Source organism: Arachis ipaensis, chromosome B5, assembly GCF_059453495.1.
Source record: "Arachis ipaensis isolate K30076 ecotype BB chromosome B5, ASM5945349v1, whole genome shotgun sequence".
Taxonomy (NCBI): domain Eukaryota; kingdom Viridiplantae; phylum Streptophyta; class Magnoliopsida; order Fabales; family Fabaceae; genus Arachis; species Arachis ipaensis.
Window position 1 is genome coordinate 95,260,250 of NC_142440.1, and position 14,492 is coordinate 95,274,741.

General features: G+C 39.0%; 1 non-coding gene across 1 annotated transcript; it reads left to right on the forward strand.

The window, feature by feature from the left end:
- The first annotated feature begins 14,065 nt into the window (after window positions 1–14,065).
- LOC148565046 (small nucleolar RNA R71) lies at window positions 14,066–14,173 on the forward strand. The gene has a single exon (XR_015885166.1). It is a non-coding gene; the product is annotated as a small nucleolar RNA R71 (small nucleolar RNA).
- Window positions 14,174–14,492: the final 319 nt, after the last annotated feature.

The window sequence follows — 14,492 nt, forward strand, 5'->3', positions numbered from 1 at the left end:
AATGTTCTTTGCACTGTTATCTTTCTTTTAGTTAGACAATTTTAGTTTTCTCTTTGTTTTTAGTCATTTCCTTGTTTTAAATGCTTTCTTTTATTTACTGTGTTTGTTAATACATTACCAAGAGAGCTTTATTCATGACAGATTCTTGGCTTGGTGATTGTATTTAACATACAACAGTTTCATTTAGTTTTGTTTTAAATAAAATGGACATAGGATTGCATTCTAAGTTTGGTGTTGCTATGCAACAAAATTTGCTTCCAATCTTTACTGGATACTTGCATTGATTCCAAGTGAAAGTGTCACACTAAGTTTGGTATACCACTTATCTTTTATGCAATGTATTGTGCACACCTTATCTTTGCAATCACAATGTCTTTGTCTCTGTACCTTGATAGTTATTCTTCATTTTTTTTGCTTGCTCAAACACATGTACTACTAACATTTCATTGTGTGAGACACTCATGATCCATATTAGCCCCATAGCCATTGTTCTAATTGTTGCTTGAGGATGAGCAAGCATTTTGAGTTTGGCAAGGGAAAGAGGAAGAATAGAGGAAAAAGCACAACAATAATGAAGATGAACTACAAGGTTATAGAGTTTCTTTTCTCCTCATTTGTTTCCAGCACTTAAATTGCATGATTGTCTTTATATTCTCTATAGGCATGTGTGGTATGAATAAGCATAGCTTGAATATTGATTTGTAACATGTTGCCATGCCATTATGACTACCAACTTGAGTTTTGTAAAGCTTAAAGCAGTAAAGTATCATGATCATAAACAAACAAGGCATTAAAGAAGAACTTAGCATGTGCATACAAGTATTAGAAAGCTAGTATGATTAATTATTGCTCAATTGCATTGGAATTTATTTAATTGAAGTTTTCATCTAGGACATTTTGTGAAATCTTTTGAAAATCATGAAAACCTTGAAGAAGCAAATACAATTAAAGCAAAAAAAGAAAAAGGGAAAGAATGAGAAAGCTGAAGGCTCTGAGTACCAATGGCAATTTATTTGCTAAGTACTTGTGGTGTTTATGTATCAAGCCAAATGCTTGAAAACAAAACACTTAGAAGTCAAGGCTAGGCTCAAGTGCAAAAGCACTCCCTCAAAGCTCAAGGTTCTGAGCATCAATGATTAGAGAGTCAAGAAAAGAAAATAAAAATGAGCTTAATGAAGTCCTCTAATTAAATGCTTGTGGAGCTTATGTATCAAGTGGTAATACTTGAAAACAAAGCATTTAGAAGTCGTAGCTTTGTTATCAACTCATGGGGCAAAGCACCCAAAAGGAGAAGCTAATAAAAAAATCAAAAGCTTATTTCAAGGAAGAAATATAAGAGAAAGATTTCATAAATTGAGCTGGATAGAAGCATCAATCATTTACATCTCTTTTGTGATTGTAGCATGCTTAGAAAACTAGCTAACCATGAACATTGAGTTGCTATTCTTCTTACCTTGGATTGTCAATCTTTATTGCATGATTCTTTTCTTGCTATCAACAATCATCAACAATCAAACAATTGAATGAAACCTTAATTCTTTAATCCACATTCAAAGTAACAAAGTGAACCAAATCTAGATCTAAGAAATTGAACCAAAAGAACATCAATTAAGAGTAGAAGAAGAGTAAACCTATACTTGTATCAAAACAAAAAGTCAATTAGCAAAAGATCTCACCAAGAATTCAAAGGAAACTTGCAATGGAGGATGAAAACCTAGAGAGAAGTTGGAGTTTCTCTCTCTAAAAATAAAATGTAACTAACTTCCTAAAATATCTAGAATTATGACTTATTGTCCTAACACTCCTAATCCTTGGTCTTCTTAAGCTTTTCCCTCCAAAATCTGCTCCAAAACAGGGCCTGAGAACCTCCTGAAATCGCTGGGCACATGTTCCATTTAAAAAATCATATGCACACGTCGATGCGTACGCGCACTGCACGCGTACGCGTCCTTGGGGTCTTTTGCGATCTGCGCCAGGCGTAAGGTGCGCGCGAGTGTCATAAGGAATATGGCCCAGCCATATAGGCGTGCCAGCTCTCCGCTCGGCTCCACTGCGCTGGCTCTAGATGAGCGCATCCACGCATACGCGTACGGTGCGCGTGCGCGTGCATGTCCAAACTTTAATTCTTTGATTTGTTCCATGCTCCTTCCATTCATGCATGCTTCCTTCATTCCTCTTAGCCATTTTTGCCCTATAACTTCTGAAATCACTTAACAAACAGATCAAGGCATCTAATGGTAATAGAAGAGGATTAAAATATCTTAATTTTAATGTAAAAGAAGCATATTTTCATCTATGAGGTAAAATGGGAAAGGAACACAAAATCATGCAGTTTTTTATATGAATAAGTGTGGAAGATCCTTGATAAAACCCTTAGATTCTATAGATGATAAACCCTAAAAACGGGGTTTATCACACCACATCAAAATAATTAAACTAATTTTAAGATAGAATTCAAAATTCATGTACTTCTTGTTCTTTTGCAAAAAACATTTTTCATTTAAGAAAGGTGAAGGATTCATAGGACATTCAAAGCTTTAAGACATAGACACTAGACACTAATGATCATGTAATAAAGACACAAACATAGACAAAACATAAAGCATAGAATTCGAAAAATAGAAAAATAAGAACAAGGAAATTAAAGAACAGATCCACCTTAGTGATGGTGGCTAGTTCTTCCTCTTGAAGATCTTATTGAGTGCTTGAGCTCCTCTATGTCTCTTCCTTGCCTTTGTTGCTCTTCCCTTATGGCTTTTTTGTCATCTCTGATTTCATGGAGGATAATGGAGTGCTCTTGGTGCTCCATCCTTAGTTTCCCCATGTTAGAACTCAAATCTCCTAAGGAGGTGTTGAGTTGCTCTCAGTAGTTATGTGGAGGAAAATACATTCCTTGAGGCATCTCAGGGATTTCTTGATGAGGAATTTTCCCATGCTCTTGTTGAGGTCCATGAGTGGGCTCTCTTGTTTGCTACATCCTTTTCTTAGTGATGGGCTTGTCCTCATCAATGAGGATGTCTTCCTCTATGACAATTCCAGCTGAATTGCATAGGTTACAGATGAGATGAGGAAAGGCTAACCTTGCCAACGTAGAGGGCTTGTCCACCACCTTGTAGAGTTCTAGAGGTATGATCTCATGAACTTTTACTTCCTCTCCAATCATGATACTATGGATCATGATAGCCCGATCTATTATAACTTCAGACCAGTTGCTAGTGGGAACGATAGAGCGTTGGATGAACTCCAACCATCCCCTAGCCACGGGCTTGAGGTCAAGCCTTCTTAATTGAACCGGCTTGCCTCTTGAGTCTCTCTTCCATTGAGCACCTTCCACACAGATGTCTATGAGGACTTGGTCCAACCTTTGATCAAAGTTGACCCTTCTAGTGAAAGGATGAGGATCTCCTCTCATCATTGGCAAGTTAAATGCCAACCTCACATTTTTCAGACTAAAATCCAAGTAATTTCCCCGAACCATTGTGAGCCAATTCTTTGGGTTCGTGTTCATACTTTGGTCATGGTTCCTAGTGATCCATGCATTAGCATAGAACTCTTGAACCATTAAGATTTCGACTTGTTGGATTGGGTTGGTGAGAGTTTTCCAACCTCTTCTTTGAATCTCATGTTGGATCTCCAGATATTCACTCTTTTTAAGCTTGAAGGGGACCTCAGGGATCACCTTTTTCTTGGCCACAACTTCATAGAAATGGTCTTGATGGACCTTTAAGATGAATCTCTCCATCTCCCATGACTCGGAGGTGGAAGAAATTACCTTCCCTTTTCCTTTTTCTAGAGGTTTCTCCGGTCTTAGGTGCCATTTAGTGGTTATGGAAAAACAAAAAGCAAAGCTTTTTCCCATACCAAACTTAAAAGGTTTGCTCGTCCTCGAGTAAAAGAAGAAAGAAAGGAGTAGAAGAAGAAGAAATGGAGGAGATGGAGTGGAAGGTTGGTTTCGGCCAAGGGGGGTTTAATTGTGAATGATGTGTGAAATTGAAGGTGGTAAGGAGGGGTATTTATAGGGTAAGAAAGATGGGGAAGTCGTGTGTGAGGGGTTGGGTTTGGGAGGGAAATGTTTTGAATTTGAATGGTGAGGTAGGTGAGGTTTTATGATGGATTGAAGTGAGTGGTGAAGAGAATATGGGGAAGAGGGTGGGATTTGATAGGTGAATGGTGTTTGAGGAAGAGGTATTGATGTGATTGGACAAGGGTATTTGGGGAAGAGTGTTATGAAAAGGTGTGAAGAAGAGAGAAAAAGAGGTGGGGTAGGTGGGGATCCTGTGGGGTCCACAGATCCTGAGGTGTCAAGGAATTCTACTTCCTGCACCATTCTGGCATGTAAACGCCCTCTGTGTGCCAATTCTGGCGTTTAACGCCAGCTCTGCTACCTTTCCTGGCGTTAAACACCAGTCTGCTGCCCTTTTTTGGTGTTTAACACCAGCCAGACACCCTTTTCTGGTGTTAAATGCCAGTCTGTCTGCCAATTCTAGCGTTTAACGCCAGCCAGACACCAGACACCCTTTTCTGGCGTTAAACGCCCATTCTGCTATTCTTACTGGCGTTTAAATGCCAGTAAGCCTGTCCTCCAAGGTGTGCTATTTTTTATGATGTTTTTGATTTTGCTTTAATTCTGCAGCTGTTTTTATGACTTCACATGATCATCAACCTAAAGAAAACATAAAATAACAATGGAAAACAAAGATAAATATAATTAAATAACATTGGGTTGCCTCCCAACAAGCGCTTCTTTAATGTCAATAGCTTGACAGTGAGCTCTTAGAGAGCCTCACAGAGACTCAGAGCTTGATGATGGCCTCCCAACACCAAACTTAGAAGTTGAGTGTAGGGGCTCTGTTTTACTCTGTATTGAGAGAAGCTTTTCATGCTTCCTCTCCATGGTTACAGAAGAAAATCCTTGAGCCTTGAACATAAGGTAGTTCTCATTCAATTGAAGGACTAACTCTCCTGTGTCCACATCAATCACAGCTCTTGCTGTGGCTAGGAAGGGTCTTCCAAGGATGATGGATTCATCTTCATCCTTCCCAGTGTCTAGGATTATGAGGTCAGCAAGGATGCAAAAGCCTTCAACCTTCACTAAGACATCCTCTACAACTCCATAAGCTTGTTTCCTTGATTTGTCTGCCAATTCTAGTGGGAATTTAGCAGCTTGTACCTCAAAGATCCCTAGCTTCTCCATTACAGAGAGTGGCATGAGGTTTATTCCTGACCCTAGGTCACACAGAGCCTTCTTAAAGGTCATGGTACCTATGGTACAGGGTATTAAGAATTTTCCGGGATCCGGTTTCTTCTGAGGTAATTTCTGTTGAACCAAGGTATTCAGTTCATTGATGAGCAATGGAGGTTCATCCTCACAAGTCTCATTACCAAATAACTTGGCATTCAGCTTCATAATTGCTCCTAGATACTGAGCAACTTGCTCTTCAACAATATCTTCATCTTCTTCAGAGAAAGAATACTCATCAGAGCCCATGAATGGCAACAATAAGTTCAGTGGAATCTCTATGGTCTCTATATGAGCCTTAGATTCCTTTGGTTCCTCAATAGGGAACTCTTTAGTGGTCAGTGGATGTCCATTGAGGTCTTTCTCAGTGAAAATTACTGCCTCTTCCTCCTCTATAGTTTCGGCCATGTTGGGTATATTGATGGCTGATGAGTATTTTGGTGAAAAATAAATTTCTCCCAAAACACACGAATCTAACCGGCAAGTGCACCGGGTCGCATCAAGTAATAAAACTCACGGGAGTGAGGTCGATCCCACAGGATTGATGGATCAAGCAATTTTAGTGGGTGATTAGTTTAGTCAAGCTAACATTCAGTGAATTGTGTGAAATGTAGCCAACAGAAAGTAAATTGCAATGAATCTTAAAGATGCAGAAAGTAAAATTGCAAGTAAGTTAAAGAACAAGAAAGTAAAATAGCTGAAACTTAAATTGCAAGAAAAGTAAATTGCATGAAAAGTAAAGGGGCTGGGGTGTTGGAAATTAAAAAGAGCAATAGATCACGCAACTGGAAATTTAAATTGCAGGAAGAATAAAGGAAATTGGATGCTGGGAATCAAAACAGAATTGAAATTTTGAAGTGCAGTGAATTAAAAGCAGCAAGAAAAACAAAGAGAAATCTCAGAGGGAGAATGAAACAGAACACCTTCAATTCTCCACCCAAGATTCAAAACAAAGAAAATTAAAGAGAGAGCTCTCAAATTCTAGTGCTCCCTAGTGGAGCCAGCCTCCTCACAAATATGAAAATGATGCCTTATATAGGCTTTACAAAATGGAAATGAAAATGAAATTAAAAACAAATTACAATTAAATAAAATTCCTATTTTATCTATTTCTTGTGCCTTTGAGTGATGATCATGGGCCTTTGCTCTTGGTGGAATTGGGTTGAAAGAGGCCTTGGTTGATTGCTCTTGGAGTTTGAAGAGGAACCGAATTGAACCGGGTTGAGTTTGCAAAAGTTGGACCAAAAGTTGGAGCTAAAGTTAGGGGTCTAACTTTGGCTCCAACTTTTCATAGCAGCCCACAAAACTTGCTGGTATGAACGTTGGTGCCAACGTTAGGGGTCTAACTTTGACCCTAACGTTGGCCTCCCTTATGCACATTTATGGCGCCAACTTTGTCCTCTTGTCATTTTGCCAATTTTATGCCCAATATAGACTATCATATATGGTTGGAAAGCTCTGAATGTCAGCTTTCTAACCCACTTGGAATCACTTCAATTGGACATCTACAACTCAAGTTATGATCATTTGAAGAGGGCATGGTCGCTGGCTTTGGTGTGCAGCGTTTGAGGTAACGTTTGCCTCAAACGTTGGCGAAAACGCCAGTTCTGGAGGCTCAAACGTATTGTCCACCCCATACTATTAAACATTGTTGGAAAGCCCTGGATGTCTACTTTCCAATTCCGTTGGGAGCACATTATTTGGAGCTCTACAGCTCGAGTTATACTCCGTTGAAGGTGCAGAGGTCAGTTGGCCTCACTGCAGGTTGCCACCATGTTCGTTTATGCACATTGCGGGGCAGTTTTCTCCCTCAATTTTAGTGTCCACCATGCAGTGCCATATATGCTTGGAAAGCTCTTGATTCCTACTTTCCAATGCTTCTTGAATCACCTCATTTGAAGCTCTGTAGCTCAAGTTATTCTTGTTGGAAGTATACCCCTTCAAGCTGTTGTGGTGTGTGGCGCCAACGTTAGCCTCAAAGTTAGGGGGCTAACGTTGGCGCAAACTTTTGCTCCTCCTCTTGTGAATTTCATGTGCCAACGTTAGCCACCAAGTTATGGGGCTAACGTTGGCGCAAACTTTTGGTGCCCAGGGAGGTTCTCTTCATGCCAACGTTAGCCTCAAAGTTAGGGGGCTAACGTTGGCGCAAACTTTTGGTGCCCAGGGGTGAATTTCATGTGCCAACGTTAGCCTCCAAGTTAGGGGTCTAACTTTGAGGCTAACTTTTCACCCAAAAGTTTTTGCTTCCTGGTTCAACTTATTCCATTGTCCTCTCTTTACTCCTAGCCATTCCTTCTTGCTTCACCCTTTCTCCAAGCCTTCTTCACCTATCATTAATCAACCAAACACATCAAAGCTATGCTCAAAATCATGAGATATTCATTCTTTCATAATATGTGACAATTTTAGCATAAAACCTCATGAAATAGCATGAATTCATACATGGTTGATTAAATCAAAGGAAGCATGAAAATCTACCCACTTGGCTTGCTTATGGCTCAAGAAAGTGCATAAAACCTATTGAAAACAAAGGAAAAAGGCATAGAAAAACATGACATGATGACATGTCATCACAACACCAAACTTAAACCTTGCTTGTCCCCAAGCAAGAAAAGAATCATGCAATAAAGATTGACAATCCAAGGTAAGAAGAATAGCAACTCAATGTTCATGGTAAGCTAGTTTTCTAAGCATGCTACAATCACAAAAGAAATGTAAATGATTGATGCTTCCATCTAGCTCAATTTATGAAATCTTTCTTTTATATTTCTTCCTTGAAACAAGCTTTTGATTTTTTTATTTAGCTTCTCCTTTTGGGTGCTTTGCCCCATGAGTTGATAACAAAGCTACGACTTCTAAATGCTTTGTTTTCAAGTATTACCACTTGATACATAAGCACCACAAGCATTTGATTAGAGGACTTCATTAAGCTCATTTTTCTTTTCTTTTCTTAACTCTCTAATCATTGATGCTCAGAGCCTTGAGCTTTGAGGGAGTGCTTTTACACTTTGAGCCTAGCCTTGACTTCTAAGTGTTTTGTTTTCAAGCATTTGGCTTGATACATAAACACCACGAGTACTTAGCAAATAAATTGCCATTGGTACTCAGAGCCTTCAGCTTTCTCACTCTTTCCCTTTTTCTTTTCTTGCTTTATTTTTGCATTTGCTTCTTCAAGGTTTTCATGATTTTCAAAAGATTTCACAAAATGTCCTAGATGAAAACTTCAATTAAATAAAATCTAATGCAATTAAGCAACAATCAAACATACTAGCTTACCTATACTTTTATGCACATGCTAAAATCTTCTTACTGCCTTGTTTGTTTATGATCATGATACTTTGTTGCTTTTGAATTCACAAAACTCAAGTTGGTAATCATAATGACATAGCACCATGTTGCAATTTAGAAATCAAACTATGCCTTTTCATACACACATGCATACAGAGAAGGTAAAGACAATCATGCAGTTTATAGTGCTTGAAACAAATGAGAGGAAAAGGAACTTTACAACCTTGTAGTTCATCTTCTCTATTGTTGTCAATTTCCTCCCATTCTCCTCCTTCCCATACCAAACTCAGAATGCTTGCTCATCCTCAAGCAACTATTAGAACCGTGGCTATGGGGCTAAGATGGATCATGAATGTCTTACACAAGGAATGTTAATAGTACATGTGTTTCACGCAAGCAAAATTAAAGATAATAATCAAGACACAAGAGACAGAGACATTATGATTGCAAGCTTAAGAAGGTGAGCATAATACTTTGCATAAAGAATAAGTGGCACACCAAACTTAGTGTGACACTTTCACTTGGAATCAATGCAAGTATCCAGTAAAGATTTGAAGCAAACTGTGTTGCATAGCAACACCAAACTTAGAATGCAATCCTATGTCAATTTATTTGAACTAAAACTAAACAAAAGAAACTGTTATATGTTAAGTACAATCACTAAATGAAGAATCTGTTATGAATAAGGATGTCTTGGTGATGTATTAACAAAAACAGTTAATGGAGGAAAGCATTAAAAACAAGTAAATAAATGAAACAAAGAGAAAACAAAAATTATCCAACTAAGAAGAAAAATAACACTGTAAAAGGCAATATGATTATGCAGACAAGTGATGTTGCTGGATTGTTTTGCATAGAAAAATAGGTGGCACACCAAACTTAGAATCTTGGTGTGTCACTTTCATGTAAAATTGATGCAATCATCCATGAAGATGGAAAACAGTTTGTTGCAGGGCAACACCAAACTTAGAATGTAACCATATGCCAATTTATTGAAATTTAAACAAAGCAAGGAAAAGAAATGTACCTACTGTCTACCTGTTCTTTACTTTCTTCCTCTTCTTCCAATTTGTTAAGAGAAATGACTTCAAAGGAGGAGAAGATTCAGCTATTACCCCTTGTCTTGGTCTCTCCTCAGCAAGCTTTCTTTTGTACATGGCTTGATTGAGCTTGCTTGCTATTGGTCCAGGGGTTGGATTGCTTGTGGTTGACCTCCTCTTGAATGTTGTCCTTGGTAGTTTGGTCACAATCCTCTTCTTGGTGCTTTTGTTAATTGCCTTCACTTCTTTGAATCCATGTTTTGGTGGTTGTGTGATTGTTGGAGTTTTGTCTTCATCAGGAGTCTCTTGCAATGGTGGTTCTGTGAATTCTTCCTTCATGTACTTCTTTTCCTCACTTGAGTTTGGAATGACTTCTTCACTTTCTTGCTCCTCCACTTCCTCTTTTACACCCAACATTTGTTTTAATAGCTCTATCATGGGAGAGGTTTGTCGATCTTCCCAACATTTCTTCATCTCCTCGTCATACCTTTCAATCATGGATTCAGATGTTGAGGCATTTTGGTCCAGGGAGGTTTGTGAGAGTTGTGAGTTTTCATGTTCTCTTGTCATCTCAAGTGAAGTTTCAGGTTCAACCACCTCATTCTTCATTGAAAGTTCACTTGATGCAGTGGCCTCCTTATCTTGCTCTTCCACTTTCTCCTTCATATCCATCAATTGGCCTTCATTTTTCTTGCTCAGTGGTTCTAAGTGTTTCCTTATTTTCTCTAGATCTTCATTCATATTTTTTAAGAGACTTTCTTCCCTTTTCCAGGCTTGTTGTTGTTCCTTCATGAATTGTTCTTGTCTTTTCAACAATTCTCTGGATTTTTGAAGTGGATCTTCATTTTGCTCTTCCACCTCCTCTTTTTTTGCAATTTCACTTAACACAGGGACCTTGCATTCTTGTTTTTCCATTTTCTCCTTCCTTGCATTCAACAATTGGCCTGCCATCACTTCCATGTTTTTGAATGAATTCTTTTGCTCGTTCCAAGATCTTTGCACCTCCCTCTCATATTTTTCAAACATGATCTCTAGCTTTGAGAGGCCTAGGTTCGTGGAAGTTTGTGTTGAGGCATATTTAGGTGATGAAGAATTTTCAAATGTAGAAGTGGGAGGTGAGGTTGGACTATCTCTCATGTGAGTTGACTGCTCAGAATTTGCAGTTTCTTGGTAATACTCCCAGCCACCAGTGGAATAATGACTTGAATCATTTTGTGGTGGAGGGAAATGTCCAATATGATTTTCTTTCTCATCTTGTGGTTCTGAAGCATGGCTCCATGAATTGGAGAGCCCAGAATTTGAAGTTTCTTGGTGATATTCCCATCCATCATTAGAAATTGGTGATGGTGGGTGATATCCCATAGAATTTGTTTGATCATAAGATGAGTTGAACTCCATTTGAGTTTTGTAAAACACACAACCAAGAAAAATTGAAATTACTCATATCAGAGATGAGAATTTCTTAGTGAGGCAAAAACTCAAACACCTTGGTTTCACTTTAAAACAGAAAACAAAAATAAAGAAAATGCTTGACCTAGACTTCTCACCCACTTAATCATTGTTGATCTAATCAATCCCCGGCAACGGCGCCAAAAACTTGATGAGTATTTTGGTGAAAAATAAATTTCTCCCAAAACACACGAATCTAACCGGCAAGTGCACCGGGTCGCATCAAGTAATAAAACTCACGGGAGTGAGGTCGATCCCACAGGGATTGATGGATCAAGCAATTTTAGTGGGTGATTAGTTTAGTCAAGCTGATATTCAGTGAATTGTGTGAAATGTAGCCAACAGAAAGTAAATTGCAATGAATCTTAAAGATGCAGAAAGTAAAATTGCAAGTAAGTTAAAGAACAAGAAAGTAAAATAGCTGAAACTTAAATTGCAAGAAAAGTAAATTGCATGAAAAGTAAAGGGGCTGGGGTGTTGGAAATTAAAAAGAGCAATAGATCACGCAACTGGAAATTTAAATTGCAGGAAGAATAAAGGAAATTGGATGCTGGGAATCAAAACAGAATTGAAATTTTGAAGTGCAGTGAATTAAAAGCAGCAAGAAAAACAAAGAGAAATCTCAGAGGGAGAATGAAACAGAACACCTTCAATTCTCCACCCAAGATTCAAAACAAAGAAAATTAAAGAGAGAGCTCTCAAATTCTAGTGCTCCCTAGGGGAGCTAGCCTCCTCACAAATATGAAAATGATGCCTTATATAGGCTTTACAAAATGGAAATGAAAATGAAATTAAAAATAAATTACAATTAAATAAAATTCCTATTTTATCTATTTCTTGTGCCTTTGAGTGATGATCATGGGCCTTTGCTCTTGGTGGAATTGGGTTGAAAGAGGCCTTGGTTGATTGCTCTTGGAGTTTGAAGAGGAACCGAATTGAACCGGGTTGAGTTTGCAAAAGTTGGACCAAAAGTTGGAGCTAAAGTTAGGGGTCTAACTTTGGCTCCAACTTTTCATAGCAGCCCACAAAACTTGCTGGTATGAACGTTGGTGCCAACGTTAGGGGTCTAACTTTGACCCTAACGTTGGCCTCCCTTATGCACATTTATGGCGCCAAATTTGTCCTCTTGTCATGTTGCCAATTTTATGCCCAATATAGACTATCATATATGGTTGGAAAGCTCTGAATGTCAGCTTTCTAACCCACTTGGAATCACTTCAATTGGACATCTACAACTCAAGTTATGATCATTTGAAGAGGGCATGGTCGCTGGCTTTGGTGTGCAGCGTTTGAGGTAACGTTTGCCTCAAACGTTGGCGAAAACGCCAGTTCTGGAGGCTCAAACGTATTGTCCACCCCATACTATTATACATTTTTGGAAAGCCCTGGATGTCTACTTTCCAATTCCGTTGGGAGCACATTATTTGGAGCTCTACAGCTCGAGTTATACTCCGTTGAAGGTGCAGAGGTCAGTTGGCCTCACTGCAGGTAGCCACCATGTTCGTTTATGCACATTGCGGGGAAGTTTTCTCCCTCAATTTTAGTGTCCACCATGCAGTGCCATATATGCTTGGAAAGCGCTTGATTCCTACTTTCCAATGCTTCTTGAATCACCTCATTTGGAGCTCTGTAGCTCAAGTTATTCTTGTTGGAAGTATACCCCTTCAAGCTGTTGTGGTGTGTGGCGCCAACGTTAGCCTCAAAGTTAGGGGGCTAACGTTGGCGCAAACTTTTGCTCCTCCTCTTGTGAATTTCATGTGCCAACGTTAGCCACCAAGTTAGGGGGCTAACGTTGGCGCAAACTTTTGGTGCCCAGGGAGGTTCTCTTCATGCCAACGTTAGCCTCAAAGTTAGGGGGCTAACGTTGGCGCAAACTTTTGGTGCCCAGGGGTGAATTTCATGTGCCAACATTAGCCTCCAAGTTAGGGGTCTAACTTTGAGGCTAACTTTTTACCCAAAAGTTTTTGCTTCCTGGTTCAACTTATTCCATTGTCCTCTCTTTACTCCTAGCCATTCCTTCTTGCTTCACCCTTTCTCCAAGCCTTCTTCACCTATCATTAATCAACCAAACACATCAAAGCTATGCTCAAAATCATGAGATATTCATTCTTTCATAATATGTGACAATTTTAGCATAAAACCTCATGAAATAGCATGAATTCATACATGGTTGATTAAATCAAAGGAAGCATGAAAATCTACCCACTTGGCTTGCTTATGGCTCAAGAAAGTGCATAAAACCTATTGAAAACAAAGGAAAAAGGCATAGAAAAACATGACATGATGACATGTCATCAATGGCCTTGCACTCTCTCTTTGGATTCTCTTCTGTATTGCTTTGGAGAGTACTGGGAGGGATTTCAGTGACTCTTTTACTCAGCTGACCCACTTGTGCCTCCAAATTTTTAATGGAGGACCTTGTTTCAGTCATGAAACTGAGAGTGGTCTTAGATAGATCAGAGATTATGGTTGCTAAGTCAAAGAGGCTCTGCTTAGAATTCTCTGTCTGTTGCTCAGAAGATGATGGAAAAGGCTTACTATTGCCAAACCTATTTCTCCCACCATTATTATTATTGAAGCCTTGATTAGGCTTCTGCTGATCCTTCCATGAGAAATTAAGATGATTCCTCCATGAAAGATTATAGGTGTTTCCATAGGATTCTCCCATGCAATTCACCTCTTCCATTGCAAGATTCTCGGGGTCATAAGCTTTTCCTTCAGAGGAGGCTTCTTTCGTACTGCCGGATGCAGCTTGTATTCCAATCAGATTCTGAGAAATGATATTGACTTGCTGAGTCAATATCTTGTTCTGAGCCAATATGGCATTCAGAGTATCAATCTCAAGAACTCCTTTCTTCTGAGTCATCCCATTATTCACAGCATTTCTTTCAGAAGTATACATGAAACTAGTTATTTGCAACCATCTCAATGAGTTCCTGGGCTTCTGCAGGCGTCTTCTTCAGATGAAGAGATCCACCAGCAGAGTGGTCCAATGACATCTTGGACAATTCAAACCATCATAGAATATACATAAGATGCTCCATTCTGAAAGCATGTCAGAAGGACACCTTCTGATCAATTGCTTATATCTTTCCCAAGCTTCATAGAGGGATTTACCTTCCTTCTGTCTGAAGGTTTAGACTTCCACTCTAAGTTTGCTCAATTTTTAAGGTGGAAAGAATTTGGCCAAGAAAGCATTGACCAACTTTTCCCAAGAGTTCATGCTTTCTTTAGGTTGTGAGTCCAATCATATCCTAGCTCTGTCTTTTATAGCAAAGGGGAAAAAGCATAAGTCTGTAGACCTCAGGATTAACCCATTGGTCTTAACCCCATTGGTCTTAACCTCAATTTTGCTGCATTAGAGAAACTAATTGAGGCTTAAGCTCAAAGTTGTTTGCTCCAATTGCAGGAATTGAGATGCTTCTTCCATAGAAGTCAGAAGTTGGTGTAGTAAAGTCACCAAGCACCTTCCTTGC